This window comes from Falco rusticolus, chromosome 2 (assembly GCF_015220075.1).
Source record: "Falco rusticolus isolate bFalRus1 chromosome 2, bFalRus1.pri, whole genome shotgun sequence".
NCBI lineage: Eukaryota > Metazoa > Chordata > Aves > Falconiformes > Falconidae > Falco > Falco rusticolus.
The window spans coordinates 100131380-100147638 of NC_051188.1; positions in this window are offsets into that span (position 1 = coordinate 100131380).

Consider the following 16259-nt stretch of genomic DNA (forward strand, 5'->3'; position numbering starts at 1 on the left):
TGTCTTACTGCATGTGTATCTTTTCTACTAGGTGTATTTCATTAACACCTCACATATTTGAATTTGATAGGTTACATTAAAAATCATACAGTGATTACACAATTTAATTTGGCATGAGTAACAGGTTTGGTATGCACAGTAGATCAGGCAATTCCCTGTTTCCCTCACAAGTGCTAATGAAATCACCTCATGTTCTGCCCTTTACCAATGGACGGGCTGTCATATAACGAGCCAGCTTGCTTGCCACTGCTTTTATAGGGCATTGACTGGTGGATTTCAGCTGGCAAAGTTTTAGGGCTGGCTGAGACACCCAGAGCAGGAGATTTTACCCAAATGTAAAATAGGTCTCTTGCCTCTTGCTCACCCCCAGCCAAGAACGGTAGAATAACACTTTGTCAATTTGGGGTTAGACAAAAAGAGGGCAAGGGAGAGAGACCGGCAGGCCTCTCAGAGGCAATCTCACCAAAATCTAAACTCACACCTCCTGGGGCCCGAAGAGTTTAATTCCTTTCCTTTCATGTGGAAGCACGTCTTATTTTAATATCTATAAGTTTTCACCAACTATATACATTCCTTTTTCCAAAACCATTGTAGATTCATACTCAATTATTTCCTTTATTTACCTCTGTGACCTGTTAAAGGTTTGAAAAGCTTTATATGGTGTAAGTCAAATTCTGGTCGCAGTTGTGCACATGCAATCCTGATACTCAGAAATATTACCTCATTTTCTTTCCGTAAGTCAGGTACTAATATTTTACAATCTATTGACTAATTCTGAAAGCTGGATGGGAAGAAGTGATTAAACAATATGGCTCTGAAATACAGAAGAGAGAAATTTTTGTTTGGTTTTTTGTTTTATATAGGAACGAACAATTAACTGAACTGACACGGTGCGAAGCTTGAGCATGTGGCATGCCAGTCAAGTTAGCTCAACCTTTTGTGTGCTACAATGAATTCCGAAATGAAGCTATGGTCCAAGGCAGTAGATCAAAAACCCTTATCCAGGCTCCCTGTGGGAATTAAGTTGGATCTGACCCAAGGTAAGGCTCCAGCTGTGCCTCCCTGCTCCCATCAGACAGGAAACTCAGAAATCACAGTTAATCTAGCCTAACCACAAAACTTTCATAGCTATATATTAAAAGCTTTCCCTTTGCAAAGAGACCTCCTTTATTAATCAAATGAGATCGCTTAATCTCATATAAAGTTTTCCTGTTGTCTACCAAGTGTCTTTGTCTTCAGCAGACCTTTATAGTAAACATATGAACATAGGCTCTCCTTGAAGCTGTGCTATGTAAAGGAACACTTTTGTAATATATTTAAGCAAATTACCTGATACTCTTTTCTTTGGCTTGTCACGCATTTTTGTATAAGCAGAAAAATAAACGTTTGTAATTCTGTACATAATGGCTAAGAAACACATTCTGTCATTCTAAAATTATCTGGAGCCATAACCAAGTATTGCCATCTCAAAGAGGCAAAATCAATCACAGCAGTGCCAGCCAGAGCCATTACAATGATGTCTGAGGCAGAGTGCTTTTTGACAGATGGACCAAGCATGGAAAGAAGATACAGGGAATTAAACATTGTAGGAGAGGCTGTTCTAGCAATAATCAGGTCTGGCAGAAAGCACAGATGTCTTTGAAAGAAACTTTACTGGTGGCAAGATTCAGCAGAAAAAAAGACATCTGGATACTACTGATAAACATACAAAGTAAGCCTTACAATCCTTGGAATTTTCCTTGCACAAGACTCCAAGGACACAGTTGTACTCCTATTTTCAAATGAACAACACCCCTTCTACCTTAGAAAAGCTGTGGAGTATGCACCCAGACACCCACACAGCTACTTGCTGGACACTTGCCACAGAGCAATTGTTGCTTTACATGTGCAGCAGTGAAACACCGTGTGGTTCCTAACAGGTTTTGTATACTTACATTACATTCCATTGGTGTATCTTCCTCCATTATTAAAGCTATGGTCCCTCTGTTTCCAGCTGTTCTGCATTTCCACCTCTGTTTTCAGGGCTTAATAACTCTGTCTCAAAAAAAAGTTGCCACAAGCTGTTCTAGCAAATAAAGTCTCAACAGAAGTAAACACTGCAACATGAACTTTAAATTATCATCATGTTTATCTTCCATTATTTGTATGAAGTATTTTTTGTTTCTACTTTCCTAAAGAAACAATTTACACAATAAGTCAGAATTTTAAAATGCGAGCTTTACTTTTACAGAAAAAACAGTGGTGAAAATGTAAAAAATATGAGCTCTTCTCATCTAGTGTTGCAACCTTGTTCTGTTCATTATGTGACTTATTATGTACCTCACTATCTGAACAAGGACATTCCTATTTCTAAGTTCAATTCTTTTAGTGTCAGTCACTTGCAACAGCAGGGATATGACACCAAAACACATATTACTGCATGTAGGTTTGGGCTTATATACACATTTCACCCTCATTTTAACTTTCCTTCTGTTACCCTAATTATCATCAAACTGTCTATATTATGATGTTACCATAGATGTGGCCATGTCTACACTGCCCCTTACCCTTTGAATAGTTATCTGGGGAAAAACAAAAACAAAAAAAAACAAAAACCCCAAGTGCATTTCACAAGTCAGACTAGTAAATGTCTCATAAAACTCAGGTTTTAGTCATTATAGATACTCTTTTTTGAATCATCTCTTACATATATCTTCAAACACAGATCTTCCCACATAACCCAGGGAGATACCAGTGCACTGTTCAAAACAAATCTTGACAAATGAAGAAATAAGTTACAGGGAAATATTTCTATCATCTCAGAATTTAGAGAAAATGAATGCCTGATGCAAACATTGAACAGAGAGTCTTAGCTGGCGTTGTTAGGTCACCTAGTAGGTTTATGTCTCTTGACAATGACCATGTGTCTGTTTCTTCTTCCTTTTTTTTTTTTTTTTTTTTTTTTTGAGCAGTTCAAGAACCTTATCACTGACCACTTAGGATGCAAGTTATTCTTAAATCACTCTTGAAGAAGGAAAGTTCCTCTCTTTCTGGAAAAAGATGTTTTTCTCTTTTACTGGCTCTTATCCAGGAAGTAGACTTTTATGAAAAGAGGCACTGATGTCCAGAAATGCCAAAACACAATAAGACTCTTTTTTTTCAGCTTTTGAAATATTTCTATAATGGATACCAAGGGTATGACAGATAACACAAGATTTACCTTCAAATTGCTGGGCTTTTCTTTAGAAATATAGATATTTCAGACATGTGAGGAACATGATCTAGCACACCAAAACACAAGGTAGAGATTGACCTATTTTCCTAGCCAAACTAGTTGAAATCTGGGCTTCACTGATCTCTCCGGCAGGAGAAAAAAAAAAAAAAAAGTCTGTTTTCTTAGGAATGGAAGGAGCCACAAATCTAGACATCAAAAGCAACAAAAAAGGAACAAACATCAAGACAGAAAATACTTCAAAGGGGAGAGTGAGCAGGAAACCCTCCTCCTCATGTCAACTGAATGGTTTGAATAAAAAAATTATGTGTTTAATAGAACATTTACAAAACAGAGGTCCTCAATTTAAGTCCCTCAGACAATCCTAGTTTTGGCCCTGAATCCCAGTCTACAGGGACCAGTACGGTGGCAGATATCTCCTCCTCCACTTGTTCTGATATATACCGAAAGAGAATGTTATGCTTGAGGGTGAAGGAAAAATTTTAAAAACCCTACAAAAGGCATTGAGTAATAAACATTAAGATCATATATTGAAAAGTTTAAATTGAGATTTAACTCTATAAAATTTAGATGCTTTTATCCATTTAGGTCTTCATACATACATTTGCATTGTTTTTCGATTCTGTTCTGTTTAAATAACAAATGTGTTTAAATTTTCAATTTTTTGTTACCTGTATTGTGATTATGTTCTTAAAAGCCTCAGAAGGGAAGTAGAAAAGGTATGTTTCTAAGTGCAGGCATATGGCTTTTAATATACAGGACAACCAGTCTAGTCTATGACTGCATTGTGCTTTTGGCAGGGTTGAACTGACTGGGCATTAAGAGAAAAGAAAAATAAGAACAATGTTGTCTGCATCTCACTTATTAATAACCAGAAATTATTATTACAAACAATTTAGGTAATCAAAATTAATGAGCAATTGTCTTTGCTGGTCTGTTTGAATTTATGACTTCATTATGGACACACAGGCATCCTTTGAGTAAAGCCCTTCATACTTGCTCTCCAAGTGCCATGCCACAGGATTTCAGTTCTGCTGCCTGACTGGAATAGCCAAGCCCTACAGCTGCTCCACCCACAGCGAATTTTGGTTCCCTGTTTATTGGAACACATTTTGAGACAAAACCATGACTTATGGATCTGGAATCTACTGCCTGAAAACACTCATGGCTACAAAAGTTTTCTCAGATTATTCACAAATGTTACTGAACAATAAAAGTCTCTGCACAGGCTGAAGCCACACCCAGCGTCTAATTAGTTTAAAATGGGGGGGGGGGGGGGGGGGTATTTCTTTTACACTGTTTCACCACTTCTAATCCAACATATTGTCTTTTTTCTCTCTTTTTTATGTACTTCCTTAAACCATGTGTTCTATTAAAATGGTTCATCTTAAAATGTTTCCTCCCTTTGAGCCATTTTCATTTTTATTTTTATTTCTGCCAAGTTTAAATACAAAAATCAATGACTGAGCTTGGCTAAAGCAAATATAATGAGGATAAGAGGTATGATCCTTACACTCACAGATTTCTATGGTAATTCAGGTTGGAAGGGAATCACATGTATCTTTCATAGATAGTCTTCTGGCTGTATTGATTATTTCATATTCCATCCAATAGTTTGCATTCTGGAAGTCATAGAATAAAAGATGCAAAAAATTCCTGCACTTCATACAGATGGCAGTACACTATGCATTTTATAGATTATACCTCCAATATCACAGACAATCACTTAAGTTTAAATAATTATAAATAAAAATAACTTATAACAATATACAACAGCTTATTTAGTTAACATCTGGATGGCATCAAGATGAGAGGAATTATTTTTCTTAAAAAAATCTTCAATATCAAGAGAAATAGAAAAAAAAGATTCGAGTTCTCGTGAATTGTTATTCAGATTGCAGATTTTAAAGTTCTCCATAAAGTACATTCCATGCTTCATATTTCCATTTATTTTTCAGTGTTCCTTCTCCTTCATGAGGAAAATAGAAAACATTTAAGATAAATAATGCTTAAAATTTTAAACAATATTTTAAATATATATAACGATTAAATACCCTTTGTTCCCCCAAGATGTATTTCAATTCATTAATTTTTTTGGAGTCCATTTTATTTTCAGAATATCTACTTTAAACAAAATGTACTCAGAGTTGAGTACATCCAGAATATTCCCATTGGCATAAAGTATAAATCACAGCTATAGGCATAGATGATCTTTGTTATTTTTAAGAGGTTGAGAGTCATGTTTGAAAATGATCTTTTCCTTTTCTTTTTTTTTCTTTTTTTTTTGGGGGGGGGGGGCATTTGTTGTTGTTTTGGGTTTTTTTGGTGTGCTTTTTTTGTTTGTTTGTTTTAGTCCCTCAGGAAACCTTATGAAGGTGTGCAGGTATTTTTCCCTGTTCAACAGCATGCTTCAATTAATTCATTTTATACTCCATTTCTCATGTGTCTTTGCTCAATGAATAAGCTTATATCCAAATTCCAATACTTGAGAGAAGGCTAGTAATAAGGAGATTAATTCCATATTTGGTTCTGACTGGCTAACCATCTAAGGGTGGATAAGGACCAGATATTAAACAGAAGATCCTGAGGGGCATATTCAAAGCATAATCTTATATTGTATACAGCATCTGCCACAACACAGCCCTTGAGTGTTTTTTATGTGCTGCAAAAATAAAACTCTTCAACGAATACCAATCCCATGCAGTCACAGAGCTTCATGGAAGCTCAGATGTGATGTCCAGGGTATTGGACATGCCAGTGTTTGTTCACAGATGATAATCTGAAGTTATTAACAGCTTCTCTGTTAGGGATAGGTGAGTTAGAAAGCTTTATTTCAAACCAGATGTCATGGTTATTCATCTCAAGAACTTACATTGCCAAAAAGGAAGAAATGGAAATAGATTAATTGGTAATCAGATGGATATTAGGCTTCCAAGTGACAGCCTCCAAGACCTGGAATTTACTTGTCAAATTTGCCTGCGCTGTAATTAACCTCTCCTGAAATTGAAAATCAGGGAACCACAGAACTGCTATGTCTGAAATGACAGACTGTGGAGTAAGAGAAGCTATATTTGAAGGATGCTTATATTTAATGAGTGCATACTGGCTAATATGCTAAAGCCAAATTGTGTGTGTACCAAAAAGAGGAAACATGCACAAGATATTAATGTAAGAGATCTAAAATATTCTTAAGCTTCTTTTAACTTGTTAATGCAACTTTCTCCAGATTACCCATATCATTATAGACAATTTGACAGATTTTGTTAATAATTTTCAACAATGAGAGAGCAGTACTTGCTTAAGAGGAAGGGAAACACTTTCAGTCTGAGTAGGGCATCACTCCACAAAACAAAAACATTGACACTGGAGAAATGTGGATACATCCCTATTTACCTTATCCAAGCACTTGCATCTGCAAATCTTCCCTGAAAATTTCACAACCCATGGGCATGAGGAGGATGGTGTCTAGGCATTTGTTGCTCCAGTTGGTCCACAAGTACTTCCAGAAATATCATGGTCATCTTGTGTTTCTTTTCTACATTAAAACTGATTCAGGCATTGCATTAGAAGAAATGGAAAGAAAGGCAGGTTAGCACAGAGAGGAAGAGCATAATGTGCAATTTATTTATTTTTTACATTCACATAAATGGTATCTTTGCAGGGAAGAATAAATTATTATTAATCATCTTCCTCCCTGCCTAATCCATATCTTCAGGATTTAGTTATTTTTTAATAAAAGGTATACAGGAAAGTTATTGTCTTACATAAGCAATGTGAGAGATCAGACATGAAAGATAAATGAGCATACAAGAACCCAAGAAATGTAAACTATGCTTTATGAAATAACTAGAAATCCTGTAAGCAGTACTGCTAGTAATAATACAAATTTTTTAAAGCAACAGTTTGTTTTTAAACAGTTTATGTGTCTTCAGCAAAATTCATTCCTTGTGTATGTGTGCTCACACGGATTTTTTCCAAAGACTAGTAAAGCAAATGGTAGGAAAACTCCCACAGCAGACTCCTGACTGAGACCATTAATCAGTATAGCTTCGACCCCATATGCTAACTGATAGACTAGAAGCATGATCATTACTTTTTTTCATGAAAAAGCCTTCAAAGGAAAGTTCTATGCTCTCAATTCACAAATGCTAACAAGAACACTCTGAAAAAAATGATGAAATAGTTTTTTTTAATTTAGTGATGAATTACATATGCCACTGTATGGTAATACGTTACATGCCAAGCCAGAAATTTTAATCACTTTTCAGATTAATTTAAAAAGAAATAACACGTATGTATTCCAAGATTAATTTAAAAAGAAATAACACGTATGTATTCCAAGATGGAGGAGTTAATCACAGCATACAATACCCACACATATAAAGTAAAAATATGCATAAGGATCCGATTCACATGCCTATTTATGTGCATTCTTTAAAAGAGATGGTGTTAGAGTTAAGGCTGCTTCACATATTTCCTGGGCCTGGGCCTCAGCTGTGCTAACATCGGTGGTCCACTGACTCCTTAATGGATCTACTCTAATTGTGCACAAGGTGAGGACAATAGTAGTTAGCCTAACCATGACATGAGGCAAAGGGATCACTGAGCAGACCTATCAAATTCACGGTATAAAAAAATGAAGTGTAGTAAATCTGTTTCTCCAGCTATGATAGTTGAATTCATCCCCCTGAAGATAGCTGCAGAATGTTTCTTTTAACTCTAAGCCAAAGAAAGGCTTTAACGACAAGAAGAGAATGCTAAAAATGTAACTAGAGTCCCTACTCTAGTGGAAGCAGAATTCCTTTAAAGTTATCTATGGAACTATACAATACATGCAAATCATTACTGCCTATGTCTAAAATAATGGGTGACAGATTGGAAATATATGAGGTTACAGCTGTAACTGACTTCCCTTTTGTACCAGATTAAGGAACTCTCATGTAAAAGAAAAGGGGAGAAGAAAAATGATCTGGCATTAGACCGAAAAAAGGACTGTTTCCCCACTTACAGCAAGACTAACCAAGCTGGCTGCAGACAAAACGGGAAAACTCTCCTTGATACAAGCAAAGATTTGCCTTTGGTGAAAAAATGAAGTTAACAATTATTAATTGTTCGGGAGCTAAAACAAACAATATAGTCAAATGGAATTATTTAAAAATAATTTAGTAAAAACAAAGCAGTGCCACAGCAGCAGAAGTATTTTCATAGTGTGATTTTGGAGACACGTGGTGTAGGGCCAGGACTGCAAAGGGAACTGGGGGAAAACAAGAGGTCTAGTCACCACCCTGTTGAAAATGCAGATACTTAAAATTCCTCTGCAGTGATTTCTTGGTCTAGGAGAGGATCAAGGTCCTAATATTGTCATCTGTTCTTTGGGATGGGTGAGTGTCTGATGCGAAGCATGCACCTAAACGCTCAGTAATAGGTCTAACCTCTACCAAGATTCACAGATGACACATTTCTCTGTCTTCCTTAACTGGAAGACCAGATTCAATAAGCATGTGTAGACACAATGTGGTGAATGAAAATATGCCTGAGTTAGTCGTAGCTCTGTTCAAAGCAGAAGGGATGGAAATGTTGCTCTGCCCTTGTTGGGTGATAGTCCTCATAACAGGCTCATCCACTCACTCCTCCTCTTCCTCTGAGCCTCTTGAACACCTACATGTTTCAGTTTGGTCAAGGGAGACAGAAATCCATTGCAGAAATACTACTACCAGAACTCTGGCACATGTGAAGAAAAGAGCATGGGTAAAAGCAGAAAGATATTGAAAAAAGTGCTTTAACCTTTCCCTTACCTCCCATTCTTTAAAGCCTTGTTCTGTAATGTTTGCTGCACAGAACAACTGAAGAACCTCACTACAGGGTCTTTAGAAGTACATAAAGAGACTCAGTTGGTAATACGGGCAGTAGTGCAGTGGAATGTCAATGAGTATTTAGGTTAATGCACAGTATTACACCTTCCACCCTCCACACTGCTCCCAGACTAAACCTCTTACTGTGGTATATCTGGCTTCAAAAAAACACATTACATTCCATCAGCTTTTTTTGTTATGGAAAACAGCTGAAAGATTATATGTGCATATATGAAAGAAGAAATGGCCTAAATTTGATTAAATTTTTTGAAGATGAAATTTGAATCTCCTTTTCACAACATCTTTTCTGTGGGAAGAAAAAGAACTCCTTCTCTCTCAATCTCTTTCTGCCAGAAATTTTAATCCACTGGAAATCAGGTATGAAGAGAAAATTTTTGTTCTAATACTTAAATGAAACTTTATCAGTGTTTTGAAATTTTTATCAATAAACATTTCTTAAAATTTAATTCCTTAATGTTTTTTAAAGCTGTTATGGGTTGTTTGACTTTTGGTTTTAATTCACTCTACTCTGCCCTGCAAGAATGCAATAACTGATAGATTTTCTTTCAGAATTCAGGAGATCGGTCTTTTCTCCTTTAAAATAAAAGCAAGAAATCTTAGCCTCTTTCATTCTTCCTCAGGTGTGGCTTTGCATTTGTAAATACTGACCAGTGCAAATACTCATACGTAGAAGTCCACATGCTCTACACAAGCACAGCTCTGTTGACTTACTAATTTACAACCACAGTGCATATAGAAAGGAGAGCTGAAAGTTACTGTTAGCAGCCGTTTGCTTTCCAGACTCTTCTGAAAAGGGTTGTCTGACCTGATTCATTTCAACCAGCTAGACTCCAGAGCAACACTCTTCCTTTTCAGTCAACGCAGGAGTTTCTTCCCACCAGGTCCTGGCTAGGCCAAAGCACTATTACTCATTCCCTCCTTGGGAGGGAAACAGCAAAGGATGATTCAATTCCCAACATCTGTGGTTCAATTAGATACCAACATGAGGATGAGATGAACCCAGACCTCAGCAAGGAATATGCTGGAGGCACGTTACTCTAACACAAGCCTGTAGTCATTAGATACTTAAACCTAAAACACCTAGAATTAACTTTAAGTTATGTACTAACTCATTTTAATCAGCAGCTTTTTTGAGATCATAATTTAGCCTTTTTTCTTTTTCTTTTTCTTTTTAGTGAAACAAATTCTTAATATTTATGTATGTGGGTTAGTTGTTTAAAGTTAGCATGCATATAGACTTCTCAGGATTCGAAGGGTTTTGCTTGGCTGGTTTTGCTTTTGGTGGGAGGGTGAGGAATAAAAGAGGAGGAGGGGAGATCTAGTAGAATATACAACAGACCTGAAGACTTTAAAATTGTAAGCAATAGACAAACAAAAGAGACTAGATTCTGAACATGTGTTGGAGATAAGGCAACAGCTTCCCATCTGCACTTCCCTGTCTGTAACCAAGTAGAGACGTGTAATAAAGGAAACATCTGGGTTAGAAAATAAAATTCCCAAATTAGATCACCACAAATCAGTAGTTAATGAAACACGAAGCTCTCCTCAGTGTTGGAATAAAGTATTCATTTCCAGCTAAAATTGTGGGGTAATCTTTTTTCATCTGAATGGAATGTTTTGCAACAATTATTTGTTTTATTTGCATTTATTCCCTTTTCCTATCTAAACTTTTAGTCCCACTTGAATTAAATAGTAAATACTAGTAAATTAATTTCACAGTGTGCTTCATTGACATTCACTTGAACAATTACAGATAGTGAGATTTGATTTAAAAAGAATGTATGTGAGACTCAAATGTTAATGTTTATGCAACTGTACATAGCTCATAAATTCTGTATCATGGTGTTGAAAGTGTGCATGCTAATTCCCTACCTGTCTCTGTCTGTTTAGGAGAGCTGCATCTGCCATGAAAATTCCTGTTGCAGTCTATTCTCTATCACTTGGAAACCTTAAGAACCACAGTGCACCATCTTACGTGAACAGGAATATTTCCATTTCAGAAACAATGTACCAGGCTAACTTTAATTGCTCCAGTTGGTTCAAATTAGCACAGTACTCCAAACAACCTGGTTAAACACAGATTACTCAAGCATCAGTAAGATAGAAAGCAAATGAGTAACTGGCATGAGTGACATAAATGGCATAAAACCAAAACCAGAAACAAAAACAACACTCCAGTAGCAGTTGTTCTTAAATCTTTGTCCCAGGTTTTTCATATGTGATATGTATTTTGTTTGCTGATGACTGCTGAGCTTTTAATTAAGCTTGACTAGAATAATCAGTGCATTAAAAAAGTAGCCCACTAGGAAATTTACCATTAGCAGCAGATGCCTCGCTTCTGTGCAGTTTTCATAGAATAGTAGATCACTTTGTCATAGAAGCATTGCCATAAAAGTTTTAATCTAATTTATACCTTGCTGCACAGAAAATGCATATTTTTGCATGACTTCAGTGAGTTGCAGAGGCCATAGAAAAACTGTTCCATGACTCACACCATCTAACACATCACACACATCTCAGAAAGGTATCGAATCTCTCCTTCACTTGTCTCTTCTTAGGTGGGTAATCAGTGCTGATCTGGGACCAAGGTATTTACTTTCTGCCCCTCTGATCTAGCCAGCTGGTGAGTGACCAGATGAGACATTTAATGGCTAGTGTTGCTCCTGATCAAGATTTCTGTTTACAATAACAGTATTGAAAGGAAAATTGTGACAGTGGTTGTCATGGTTTAACCCTGGCTGGCAACCAAGCCCCATGCAGCCGCTTGCTCACTCCCCGCACCCAGGGGGATGGGGAGGAGGATCGGAAAGGAATGTAAAACTCAAGGGTTGAGATAAGAACAATTTAATAGGTAAAGCAAAAGCCACACACACAAGCAAAGCAAAACGAGGAATTCATTCACCACTCCCCATGGGCAGGCAGGAGTTCAGCCACCTCCAGGAAAGCCAGGCTCCATCACGTGTATCAGTTACTCGGGAAGACAAACGCCGTAATGCCAAATGTCCTCCGCTTCCTTCTTCTTCCCCCATATTGCATATACTCAGCATGACGTCATATGGCATGGAATATCCCTTTGGCTAGTCCAAGTCACCTGTCCTGGCTGTGTCCATTCCCAATTTCCCGTGCCCCTCCAGCCCCCTCGCTGGCAGGGACCAAGGATTTTGTCCTTGATTTAGCATAAACATCATCCAGCAACAACTAAAAACATCAGAGTCCTATCAATATTTTTCTCACATCAGAGCCAAAAGATAGCACTGTACTAACTACTAAGAAGAAAATTAACTCTATCCCAGATGAAACCAGGACAGTGGTAATCGTAACAGCCATGCTGGGAACGCATACCTGCTGGAAACTTTGCTCAATTAGGCAACTGGTCTGTTGTCCCTATAGTTAAAAAGCATTTGTTTTAAAGACACTGTGGTAAGGTTTCTTTTTTGCCCAAAAGCATTTAACCCCAGATGCTATTGGGAGGAAAAAGATGGTGTTGGCATCTGGAGAATTCCATATGTGAATTAATTAGTAGCAGTGAATGCTTTTTTTATATTTTTCTTTAAGATTCAGGGAAATATTTCTGCCATTTAAGTTGCTGCTGCAACGTGAGGAGGCCTCGTAAAAGTAAAGAGAGATCTGTTAATGAACAAATTAATCAAGGAAAGTACAAAACAAGACTGCAAACATATTTTTTTAGTCATGAAGCATTACAAATATATCCTATATGAACTTTTAAACTTAGAACTTTCTGCATATGACAATCCATTTTATATAGATAATGTAAGAATTTACTATATGCTTCCGCTTTTAAGATTTCTTATGTTGAAACCAAGTACCCTACAACCAGGCAAATACTCTTCTGTGCACCAGACTTGTACATAACAATTAAGTAAACAGCTACAACACCGATACGTACACTTATAAGTTCACATGCCTTTCCTCCCTTTGTGGGTCCTCTAGATATTTGACTGCATAAAATCAAGCTTGTATTAGGTTTTTTGGAATAAATGCATTAAAGCTGAAACTAGTAGTGATCTGTGGAATGAATTATCTAACTTAATAGCTACGTCATTACTTTTTCATCATGTACTGACAGTATGCATGCTTAATTGCACGCTTAATTGCACATTTATATTGTGGGGTTTTAATAGATATAATGTCTTGATGAGAATTAATATTCATTAGTTCATTTTTCTAAACATTTTATTTATTTCTTCTGCCTTACAAGATCAGACACATTTTCAAAAGACTTTTAGTAGAGAAAAGTTCTTTCTTCAAACAAATTCAGTGTCAGGAATTTTTTGCTGGAGAAGGCGGCTGAAGGACGGTTCTTTCTATTTTTTGCTCTACAAACCACTTTTGCATATTCTCATGCCGCTGCACTTAGTGTTTCCAATCAAGATCAAGGGGTGTTTCCTACTGTTTTGACTTTGTATTAATTATTCTACACATCTGTTCCTCCCTAACAGAGAGCACAGATGTGAATGTTTGTGCAAAAGGCAAAAGTGGGGTGGTCTACAAGTATTTTAAATGCGTACATTCCCTGCTCTCAGTAGGTAGACTACTTCAGGCTTCTGCATAACTCTTCCTAAGCTAAAGGCAATAGGGATCAGGCTGACTGATTTTCTTCCACCTTCCTGGAGCTGTGACAGCATTCTCCAGCAAACAATAACGCAGATTACTTTCACTGAACTGAGACCAATTTCTAATCTCAGCCCTACAGTGAGTTGTGCTGTAGATGATAAAAGCTTTCTCATAATATTACAATCAAGTCAAACTGACTTGGTACACAAAGGAAATTAACAGAAACATATGCCTTATGTAATGGTTTCACATGTAATTAGTTTTCCATAGACTGGATTTCAGCCACAATTCCATCATTTTCTCCATTTTATTGAATCCCTGTTGACATCTCAATAACTTTCTTCCATCACGGACAGACACTTTTACTCTGGCTGGCTGGGGCAGTGGTATTAATAGTTTTCACGGGAGTTGCTGGATAGAAAAATGTGTGTATAGTTGACCACAAACACAAATAAAAGGAAATTTCTTCAAAACCAGAAATGTGTCAGAATCAATTTGTGCAGCATTGTATGAGCCAAATTCATCCAGAGTGGAATGGCTGCTCAACAGCAGAGATGAGAAGATATACTTCTTGGACCAGCAGCTGGCCCAGCAGTGACAGCACCCACCTGCAATGTGGGCAGCTGAGGTTCAGTTTCCCCTTCTGCTCAATCCATGCCAGCAACTTCAGTTTAACTGAATTGCAAGACACTGATTTCATGACCACACAACACCTAGATATTTCTTAGGTAAATGGGTTTCCCTCTGTTTCTCTTTTCACGCTTTCACCTTTTTCTCTCTCATCAATTTCAAGATTATTTTTTTTTCATTATACAGATGAGGAAAGAAGACGAAATCGCTTAACATTTTATCATGCAAAAAAATCCACTTGTCAAAGAATCTGCTCATCATCTTTGAAATCTAAAGATTTTTCTGCCAAGCAATTGGCAGTAAAATTTGAAGAAAAAGGAGAGTCTGATCTGAAAAACTCCTAATATTCAACCCATCTTTAATCTAATTTCTATTAATTCCACCATACAGACCTAGATGAGTGTTAATGATTTAAGGCAAGAAAGACTGCTAAATAATCAAATGCAACATTTTCTACAGTGTGCCCCACTGATGGTTGAGATGGTACCAAACCATATCTGTTGACCTGGCCAGCGAGGAGAGATATTCCCTCAGGTTCACAGGGCAGAGCTATGGCAGATGGCAGGTACTCAAAGTGATTTGCTGGGACACAGCATCACATTAACACAAAAGCAATTTGAGTACCTGAAATAGCCTGGGCACCTCTTACAATGTTGTCCAGTATGGAAGGGAGTCATGATCCTAGAACCCTATGAATTTTGTTTTCAATGAAAGAGAAAAGAAAACATGGATGCAGAGAAAAGGTAATGTAACGTGACCCACAGAAAGAGGTGAAAGAAAAAATCAGTTAACAACTTTACTGTTTCCATGTTATACAATAAAAAGCTATGAGCATTAGAAACAGGCCACCTACCAAAACAGTGAATATCTATACATCAGCCAGAGGCTGATGCAGTCTGACTGTACTACAGTTTGCTGGGAGGAGCTACTCCTGTCATCTCTAAGTTAGTGCAATATTTCAACCAGATTTCAGTACTAAAATAAGTTCAGTGTGCAAAATGAGTTTAGAAGTGGTTCATGACTTCACACCAGCTCATTCTCAGAAATCTGTTTTATTTGGTGATATTCTTACTTTTAGAAAGCATTGGACAGTATCAGTTTGGCACAATGAAAAAGATGTTATTTTTGGTACAGCTCCTGTTACCAATAACAGGATGAGGTGCAGTGATGCAGCCAAGGAATTAAGAAAATCAGTTCTGCTTACAATTGAATACCAGGGGTTTGCTCAGGATTTTTACTATTTTCAATAGCAAAAGAAGCCATGATGTTCTTTTTACACAATCACTTCACAGATTAGATTATAGACCCAAACTTGCCGTAAGATAAGAATGTTGTCTCCTATAGAATAAAAGAAATCTTGGGCCTCCATGTCATGCAAGAACTGAGCAGTAAGAAAAAATCCAGTTTAGATCCTGGGTTTTAACCTGGTGAAGAGTCAACTGAGTACGTGCCATGCTCAGAGTCAGGATCCTTTTACTACTTCCATGCTCATTCCCTTTCCTGTCAGTTTTACCAGAGCCTACTTTGGAAAGAGCACAAAACATTTATTTTTTTTTCTTTTCAGATGGTTTCTGCCACTGAATTCAGTCAGAGCAAAGCCACTATGATTTACAAAAGGAAAAGCAGTATTGGGGACAAACTTTTTCTTGACCAGGACCTTCTCTGTACATCAGAGCTCACTTTATGTGCTTCAAAAGTGATGAAGGAAACTTATAGCATGATAGCATCTGAATAATGAGACCTGACTAGCCAACACTGCTCTGCTAACAATCTCACTGCAAGAAACGAATGCCATGAGTTACTTCTTCCTCTGCTCTTGTTTTCAAATATCAGAACAGAGACTGTAAGATTGTTTTTTTTTGTTTTACCTGTGAATAAAATACAAAGAGCATCACTATAACTGGAGACATATTTTACTTTTTGCACTGAAGTACATGCTCATTTCCTTTCAGTTACATGTATAAATTTAA